This window comes from Molossus molossus, unplaced genomic scaffold (genome assembly GCF_014108415.1).
Source record: "Molossus molossus isolate mMolMol1 unplaced genomic scaffold, mMolMol1.p scaffold_m16_p_4, whole genome shotgun sequence".
Taxonomy (NCBI): domain Eukaryota; kingdom Metazoa; phylum Chordata; class Mammalia; order Chiroptera; family Molossidae; genus Molossus; species Molossus molossus.
This window is the reverse complement of record NW_023425377.1, coordinates 97,259,264-97,268,334: the sequence shown is the minus strand read 5'-3', so window position 1 is coordinate 97,268,334 and position 9,071 is coordinate 97,259,264. Positions and strand designations below refer to the sequence as shown.

The following is a 9,071-nucleotide window of genomic DNA, read 5'->3' as shown; positions in this document are numbered from 1 at the left end:
TGAATAGCATCATTCCTTCCAGCAGCGGTTCTGAGGCAGTTGGTTTGATCCTGTCTTTCCACATGTTTAAAGTCCCTCATCAGTGACCCCTGTCCCCCAACCCCCATCTCTGCTTCTCAGGAGGGCAATCCTGGTGAGTAGTGTGGGATTTGGTAACACTTACCGCTGCCAACCCGGCCAGTAGGTCCAGCCAGGAAAGCATGCCCCTGAGCACCGCAGTAATCGGTGAGGAGTCCAGCATTTCGCCGAGACTTGCAAGAACCGAACAAGAATGCAAGAGCACAAGACACCGCATTTCAAGCCGGTGAGGCCTGGCTCGGAAAATATTAAAGAAAGCACGTTACATATAAAACAAAATCTATGGTCTCAGCAGATCATCAAGCCAACAGCGATGTTTTCTGATCAATTAAAGAGGATGCTTCTGGCTCCTTCTCTTCCAGTCCCAGGCGCTTCGAGAGCTTCGGGTTTCGGTGCAGATAATGGCACAGAAACGGCAGCAAGAAACCCCGATCACAAAGATGCGAATCTCTTAAGGGGGTAGACCCCAAGTTCCCGAGGAACAAGCCGTTGGCCAAGAACACAGCAAAGAGGGCCTGGAGAAGATGCAGGCCAACCACGCCAAGGCCACGGCGCCCTGCAGAGCTCTCAAGGCCCTTGTGAAGCCCAAGGGCAGCAGCCGAAAGCTCAGTGGACTTGCCTACATCGCTCACTCCTGCCCCCGTTGCCAAGGGTCTCGGGCTCTGCAGGCCAAAGCCCAACACCAAGCCTCGTACCAAGTCCCAGGCTCGGGCTCGGCCTCCCAAAGGTGCCCAGACCCCCATGAAGACCCCACGGTGGAGGTCTCTGTCTGCCAATGTGAGGTCAGAAGGACTGGTGGGACCCCAGGGTTGCTGTGTGCTATTTGTACAAATACACCTGAAGCAGGGTCTGTAAAAAAAAAAAAAAATTTAAGAGGATGTTTCTAGAACAGATTGTTATGCTGATGAAATAGTTTTCTTGAATTTTTTACTTCTTGTGAATATTTTTAAAAACTTTCTTATTGAGCTATAATTGACATTAAAAAACTTTTTTTTCCTTTATCGATTTTAGAGAGAGAGGAAGGGAGAGAGAGATAGAAACATTGATGAGAGAGAACATCAATTGGCTGCCTCCTGTATGCCCCCCACTGGGGATCAGGCCCACAACCTGGGCATGTGCCCTGACTGGGAATCGAACTGGCAACTTATTGGTACATGGGTTGACGTTCAACCACTGAGCCACACCGGCTGGGCTAAAAAACTATTTTAATGCTGTTTGAGTCTCCCCTTAACCCCCTATTTTCTAGTAGACCTTATTCTTTCCAGATAAAAATTTACTGGGGACTCATGTTAGAAACACAGTGTCCATACCAGTTACTCCCAATCACAATTTAAAATTTTTTTATTGACAATTATCTTTTCAATCTCTTTCTAATATGCCCAGACCAAAAGTTTCTATAGCCAGAACTACCTAATTTAAGACAGAATTTGAGTGTTCGGATTTGTTGTGTTTTTTTCTTTTTTCAAAATGCAAATCATCAGAAACTACTTTTTGTGTAATGATTTTTTTCATTTAAGTCTGTGTCAAAAATGGTGAATCAAGTGATACCTCTAAGTATAATGAAATAACCAAAAATTCTTCCTCACGGAGGAGACTGTATTTTCAGACACTTGGCCGATAGACCAAGATAATCCCTGTTGTTACCGATATTTAATACTCCAGAAAGTGTACTGTACTTTCAAGGATCCTCAATCCTCTCTGGCTTTGAGGTTAAGATTGCAACTCTATTTTGTGCAAAAAAAAAAAGAAAAAGATTCTGAAATAATGAAATGTCAGTGCTCAAGTTATAAAGAGTCAGAAACTGCTCAGTGAAGCTTATTTTATACTTAATATAAATTATCTAGATGGTTATATTATTTGCTCTCAATACATGTATTGATGGCCTGCTATAAGCAAAGAACTATATGTTACAGGTACTACGGAGAATGAAATGATGAAGAGGACACAGTCCTAGTTGTTATAATTCAGCGAGGGAGACGGATGTGCACAAATAATTAGAATATGCAACCCCAGAGCCTGCATTGCCATGGAAGAGTCGTGGCATTGGAAACTGGACTAGTCCCAGCTGTAGCAGTAACCAGTTGTACAACAGTGAACATAATTCAGAGAGTCTCTGCAACACAGCTCCTAACATGTAAAACGGGGTGTTGTATGGGCTGGTCCAGTGGTCTCCAAATATTTTGAATTACATACATCCATTGATAAAATCTATTATATCACCTCTCCAGTATTTATTTATAATGATGTGCACGTGCCTTATTGCATACTCTATAATGCAATAATTAGCTTGAGAGGCTTTTTAAAAATACCAAGGCCAGGATCCCACCAAACTAATTATATCAAGCAATCTGGGAGTGGGACATACATATGAATTTTTTTTAAACTACCCAAGGCTAGAAGACAACACAGATGAATAAGAAACAAAATTAGTATGTACTTTCAAATTTTTCATAAGTGCTATGAAGAAATTTGATAGAATTACAGGAAATAAAATGGAAATACTTAGATAAAATGGACGTACTTACTTAGGTAACCACGATCAGAGGCGGCTTCTCCAAGGTGACATTTGCTGAATGAAGAGCTGAACTGTGTGGGTGGCAGGTGTGAGGGGCAGGGCTGGGTCGGACAGCAAGAATATTCAAAACAGAAAGAAAAGCAGGAGACCTACACTGAGAAAAATGAATGAACGGCAGCAAACATGACTGAGTCAAGAGAAAGCGTAGCATGAGAGGACGCTGGAGAGGTCAACACAGGCTGGTCCTACAGGGTCTTATAATTTGAAGCACAGTTTACTCAAACTATAAAGAGCCAGTGAGTCATTTGGTCTGGCATTCCTTTAAAGAAGATACTCCTTGTACACTGAGCCTGAATATAGGTGTACCTTATAACCCAGCAGTTTCACCCCTAGGCATATACCTAACAAAAATGTAGACATATGGTCTCCAAAAAGCGTGTACTAGAATGTTCATAATAGCATTTAAAATAGCCCCAAACTGGAAACTACTCCATGCCCACCAACAATACAATGGTGAATAATCTGAAGTATATTGCTATCATGAAATCCTGCACAGCAATGAGATGTGGCGATCTCCAACCACGTGCAACAGCATAGATGAATCTTATAGATATGTGTTGTGTGAAAGAAACTGGGCATAAAAGACTAACTCTGCATTATTCCCATCACATAGTGTACAAAAAGAACTCTTCACCTCAATAAAGGTGGAAGAGGGTTGGTACAGTGGACAGGTCATTTGAAGCCAAGGTTGAGAATTAATGATGTAACATCATGGATACCATAAAGAGACAATGTATTGCCCTGGCCGGTTTGGCTCAGCAGTTAGAGCGTTGGCCTGCGGTCCTGAGAGACCGGGGTTCAGTTCCCCCTAAGGGCATGTACCTCGGTTGCAGTTTGTCCCCAGCCCTGGATGGGTTGTGCGGGTGGCAGCCACTCAATGTGTCCCTTTCACATCAATGTTTCTCTCTCTCTCTCTCTCTCTCTCTCCCCCTTCCACTCTCTGAACAACAAAATGGAAAAATGTCCTCAGGTGAGGATAAAAAAAGAAAAAGAGACAGTGTATTATCTCTCAAACCTGTATTTCTAAATGTAGCTAAAGCTACACTTTAGCTTTAGCTATACTACATGTTTAGCTATACTAAATGTATATATAAATGTAGCCATACTTTCCTGTATAGAAACAGAAACAGATCTATAGATACAGATCATATATAGATATATAGATGTTGCAACCTTCAGATTATTTTTTAAGAGAGACAGCTTTAAGAGGATTAAGACCTGAGATAATGCTCGTGGCCCCAGGGACTTTGGTCACAATTAGCTGTGGCACCTGGGCTGGCACTCAGGTGTCCTTTTGTCTGCCCAGCAAAGGTGTCCTTTGCCTAGACACTCCTTGAATTCAACTTTGGGCACCTGGTAGGCAGCCCGCCCCAGTGTGGGGGAGCAGGACACCCTTGCAGGAGATGGGATGGGGTTAATCCTGGGTTCGCTGGGAAGATGGGCCCAAGCATTGGGCACAGCGCCGAGAGCTGCCTGCTGCCCGCCCTCATCCTCGTGACCCACCGGAACCCGAGCAGCTCCAGGAGCTCCAGGAGGACGGATTCCTGGTGCTGGAAGGATTCTTGTCGGCCGGCGAGTGGGGGGCCATGCTACAGAGGATTGGTGGGACAGTGGCCGAGATGGACGTCCCTCCCCACTGCCGCACAGGATGTCCCACCCAGGAGGAGCAGCTGCCAACCCGGGGCAGCACAGACCATTTCTTGAGCAGCGGCGACAAGATTCGATCCTTCTTGGAGAAAGGTGTTTTTGACAAAGAAGGGTACTTCCTGGTCCCTCCAGAGAAATTCATCAACAAAATTGGCCACGCTCCGCACACTCATGACCCCATCTTCGAGTGTGTCACACACTCCCCCAAGATGCAGGCCTTGGCCGGAAGTCGCCCCCCCCCCGCCCCGATGCCTGTGGGGGTGCAGGGCATGTACCTCTTTAAACAACCTCACTTTGGCGGCAAAGGTGGAGTGTCGAGAAGGATGGTCCGGGCCCTGCTGGCTCGGCGCTGGGCACCAGCTTCCTGGGGTCACACCAGCCAGGGGTAACAGCCTCTTCGTGCCAACACCAGTGCAGAGAGGGGCCCTTGTCCTAACCCACGGAACAGTGGGGCACAGAAGTGAGCAAAACCTTTCCGACCGCTCACACGGGCCTATACTTTCCACCTCACAGGGGCCTCTGGCACCATCTGGAGCCCCGAGAACCGGCTCCAGCCAGCAGCTAAGCTGCCCTTCCCCTCACTGTACCTAAAGGCTCCTGCAGGGCTCGGCACTGTCCCCTCCCGAGAAGCAGTGGCTGCAGACACCAGCACCTCGCCCAGCATCCCAGCTGCAATGGGGACATCACATCTCTCCTCCTGAGCTTTCCTTCTGCCAGTGTCTGTGCCCCTTAGCCCTGCAGAAAGCAGGCAAGAGGTGGCAGCGGGCAGCCGGAGCCCTGCCCCCCACCCCGCCCCCACCCTGCCCCCACCGCACCCCAACACAACCACCCTCTCGAGGCAGCCTCTCAGCTACAAAAGGGTTCTGGCCACTTCTCCCCCAGCTTTTGACTCTCCTCCCCTCTCAACAGAACTCTACGACGGTGCAAGACATTGAATTAAAATGACTTCCGAATGCAGAGAGAGAGAGAGAGAGGATTAACACCTAAGAGTAATTCAACCCAAAGATTTTGAACTCTCCCTTAAAAAAGGTTTTTTTAAAATACTACTTACCTGGATTCCCAAGAAAAAAGAAAGAGAGAAAAGTTATCAGAAGGGATAGTTCAGGTGGCTGCAAAAGAAGATTACAGAAAGGAAAATCAGAGACCACTGAATACTATGGGCCTGTTGACAAGACTGTACTGTATTGTGGAGAAGGACTTTTCGAGGTACCTGGAGATACCCCTGCCCCTGCCCCAGTACTCTTAATTAAAACGAGGCTTCTGAGTCAGAATCCATTTGTAGGAAGGGAACAGGTTGGTCACGCTGACATGGATATTCTTCCATTTCTCCCTTTGTGTTATGTTTGTTCAATGGACAGTCTAAATGTATACTTCAGTCTTTGCAACCCAAGTCAATGTTAGACTTTTTTTAAGAAAATGTCCTGTGTGATTGCAAATTAGGATTCTTAATTCATGAGGGAGGGGTAAACCCCAGTGTGTGGTGAATCCACCTTGGTGAATGCATGGTGTCCTCAAATCTAGACACCATTCATTGCAAGGGTCACACCCTCGTTGATAATGGCTCTGTTTTGTGGGGTGGAGTGGGGATTGGGGGGACAGCAGGGGAGAGGAGAAACACCACATTAAACAGACCCGGCGACTGTAAGATACGCCTCAATGCCAGCAATACTGAAATACAAAACAATGTCCATCTTAGAGTCAGGACCACAGATTCCCGCCAAGCTTCTTCCTGTTTCTTTGTCTGGTGACTCCCATTGTCCCAGCTTCCCTTTCACCGGGTGTTGCACACGGATCTCTCTGAAGTTCTCTTCATCTCTTCAAGAGACTCAACAAGATGACCTCCCTGAGCAGTGACCTGTCCCCGTGCGATGTTTGCCCCGATGCACATGGAGTCCCCTCAGCGTCTGCCCTGCCCGCAGCTATTCAGGAACAGCGCACACGGCCCCGCAGAGGAAGTGCCACGTGGGTCACCTGTAGTTGGAGGGGAGAAGCAATCGCACAAAGACTCGCTAACAAAACCTTACTGTGGATTCAGCCCCCTGGGAAGCAGGGAAGCAGGCAGACTCACCCGGTGGAGTCACAAGAAAATGGAACGGCTATTTTTAGCACACATGCCTGGCATTCAAAGACACTGCAAACAAACCCTTAAGGGGAAAAAGGAAAGAAAGAAAAGGACCGTGGCTACATTGTGAGCCACGTGAGACAGGTATGCGGTGAGAAAATCACCACCTCCTACATACAGCACACATACTTGGGCTAGTCAGCTAACTAGCCCTATTAAATCAACGATTTTGAACCACTGCATTGAGATCGTAATCCAATCGTTTTGTGAGTAGCCAAGATGGCAACTGAAAAAAAATTGTATTGAAGGAGTGGACAGAAAGGTGAGCCGAAGAGACTGCTATGTAGTTTTGTCACAAGGGCAAAACAACACAAGAGGAGGAGTGGAAGGTTTCAGGTAGTCAAGAGGGTCAGAAACTAGAAAGGAGCACCAAATAGGAGTGCTGAGGTATTGAACTGGGACATTCAGAGACTGTTGTTTATAGTGGGAGGCTGGGACTAGGGCCAGAATGCCAAGGAAAGGTCACCTTGAGAGTGCTGGGCGAGGGACAGTAGAATAAAAGAATCTAACATTGTGTATGAAGCCATATGCTGTGCTTCTTTTACTGTAAAGTTCAACTCTGCCATAGATTCTACTGTCTCTCCTTCAGCAAAATGCTGATACACACAACTTCCTTGTATGAGTGGCATATGAAGGTCTAGGGTGGAAAGAAATCTTTTTTTATATATATATTTTTTTCTTTATTGATTTTAGAGAAAGAGGAAGGGGGAGAGAGAGAGAAATAGAAACATCAATGAGAGAGAACATCGATTGGCCACCTCCTGCATGCATCGCACTGGGGATCGGGCCCACGACCTGGGCATGTGTCCTGACCAGAAATTGAACTGGTGACCTCTTGGTACATGAGTTGACGCTCAACCACTGAGCCACACCAGCCAGGCGAAAGAAATCCTCTTCTCTCTACCCTTTTAGGTCTTCGGGTTGGGGCCCTATAAATTCGGTTGACCAAGGACAGATTAACAAGAGAGAAACAGAAGTGTATTAATATGTTTCGGGCACACACATGATAGCACTCAAAAGTGAATGGATAGAATTAGGGCTTATAGAGCATCTTAACACAAGAAAAATACCTTCTAGAGAAGCGACAAGACAAAGGAAAGGGACTTGGAGATTCTTGGGTGACAGATTATGGACAGGCAAGTATCTAAGGGAAACGAATGGAAGATAAGACTAGTTTTGACCAAATTTACTCTGTGGGTTTCTCTAGTGCCATCTCTGGGCTGATAAGGGTCTAGAATCTTCTCCAGTGATTAACTTCTGTCCTTCTGGTGGTGGAAGTTGGGGGGACGGGAGCAACTATACAAATTCATTTCCTGCTTTTAGGCATACTGGGGAAAGACAGAGAGCTTTTCTTCTGTCTGCTTCTCAATTGCCTTCAACTCAAAAGAATCCTTAAGTCACAATGGCATGTTCTGGGGTGGCATGTTCTGCTACCCTTCAGGGGCAATAAAATAAAGGGGCTGTTTTTGTTGGACTGAGAGACAAGCTAAGCTGCTATAACAAAGAATCCAACAGTGTATTGGCTTAAAGAGAACTAAATTCGTTTCTTTTCTCATGTAGTCATCCCAATATGAGTAGTCCAGTTTGGGGATAATCATTTTTTCAATCTTGTCACTCTGTCATTCCTTAGGCCACTGTCATCATCTGCATAGTCAAAGCTGAATCAACCTTCAGCTAGAATCTAGCAAGTGCCGAAGGGAAACAGAGCATGGAAGAGGCCCTGACCAAAAATGGCTCATATTCCTTTGGTCACTGTTAACTGCAAGGAAAAATGTGATCTACCAGGCCAGCCATGGGTTCTATCGTGCCTGTTGTTAGCCTAAAAATAAAAATGTCAGAATGAGAAGCTACAAGCGTTTATTTGAAATAAATAAATAAAAAGAATTGCAATCCAGGGGCATGGATTCAGACAGAAACCCAAATTATGTCCTGATTATGGGGTGAAAGCTAGGGGTTCTCATGAGAGAGGGCAGGGAAATGATCGAGTGGACAGAAGAAAGGAATTGCTATCAGTGCTGACAAGCTGGGTTACTCTGCGGCTATATATGGCTGGTTCCTGATTCTAAAGAATACCCATAATTATCAGAACTGTGGTCAGGATGTCAGCCTTCCTGTTAGCTTCACAAACAGTCGTCTGTAAGGCAATGTTGGTTTGGCCCAGAGCAAAGGTTATTTGGCCCAGTTCGAACATTCCAGATTCAAGGAGAAAGACGTGTGAGGCAGTTGCTCTGGGATGGCTGCTCTGGCTCAATTTCCAAATGGCTCCACTTACGTTAACTTTCACTCTACGGAGACATGAATAATGGATATTGGCCCATAGACGGTAGTCTCTGCCAGAGCCCACCTCCCTGTGCATCTTACTTCCCACAAGTAGAATCCAGACTTTTCTCAAAGAAGAAACACAAAGTCCCCTCCAGTTACTGAATCCAGCTCAAAGTCCAGAAACCATAGGTCACGTTCCTAAGGGACCTTGTAGTTCAGGTACCCATAAACCAAAAGATTTAAAAGATCTGACCAGTCTTTCTGACCTACCACCACTCCCACATCCAATATGCAATGACAGAGCAGAAACAAGATAACCATGATGAAATTTCCACTTGGGAAAAGGAAAAATAGGAAGCACACAAAAGCCACTAGTGTACAGGAATG

General features: G+C 46.0%; 1 pseudogene; it reads left to right on the top strand.

Annotated features, from left to right (window-relative positions):
• Positions 1–200: 200 nt before the first annotated feature.
• LOC118643963 lies at positions 201–8,100 on the top strand (annotated as a pseudogene).
• Positions 8,101–9,071: the final 971 nt, after the last annotated feature.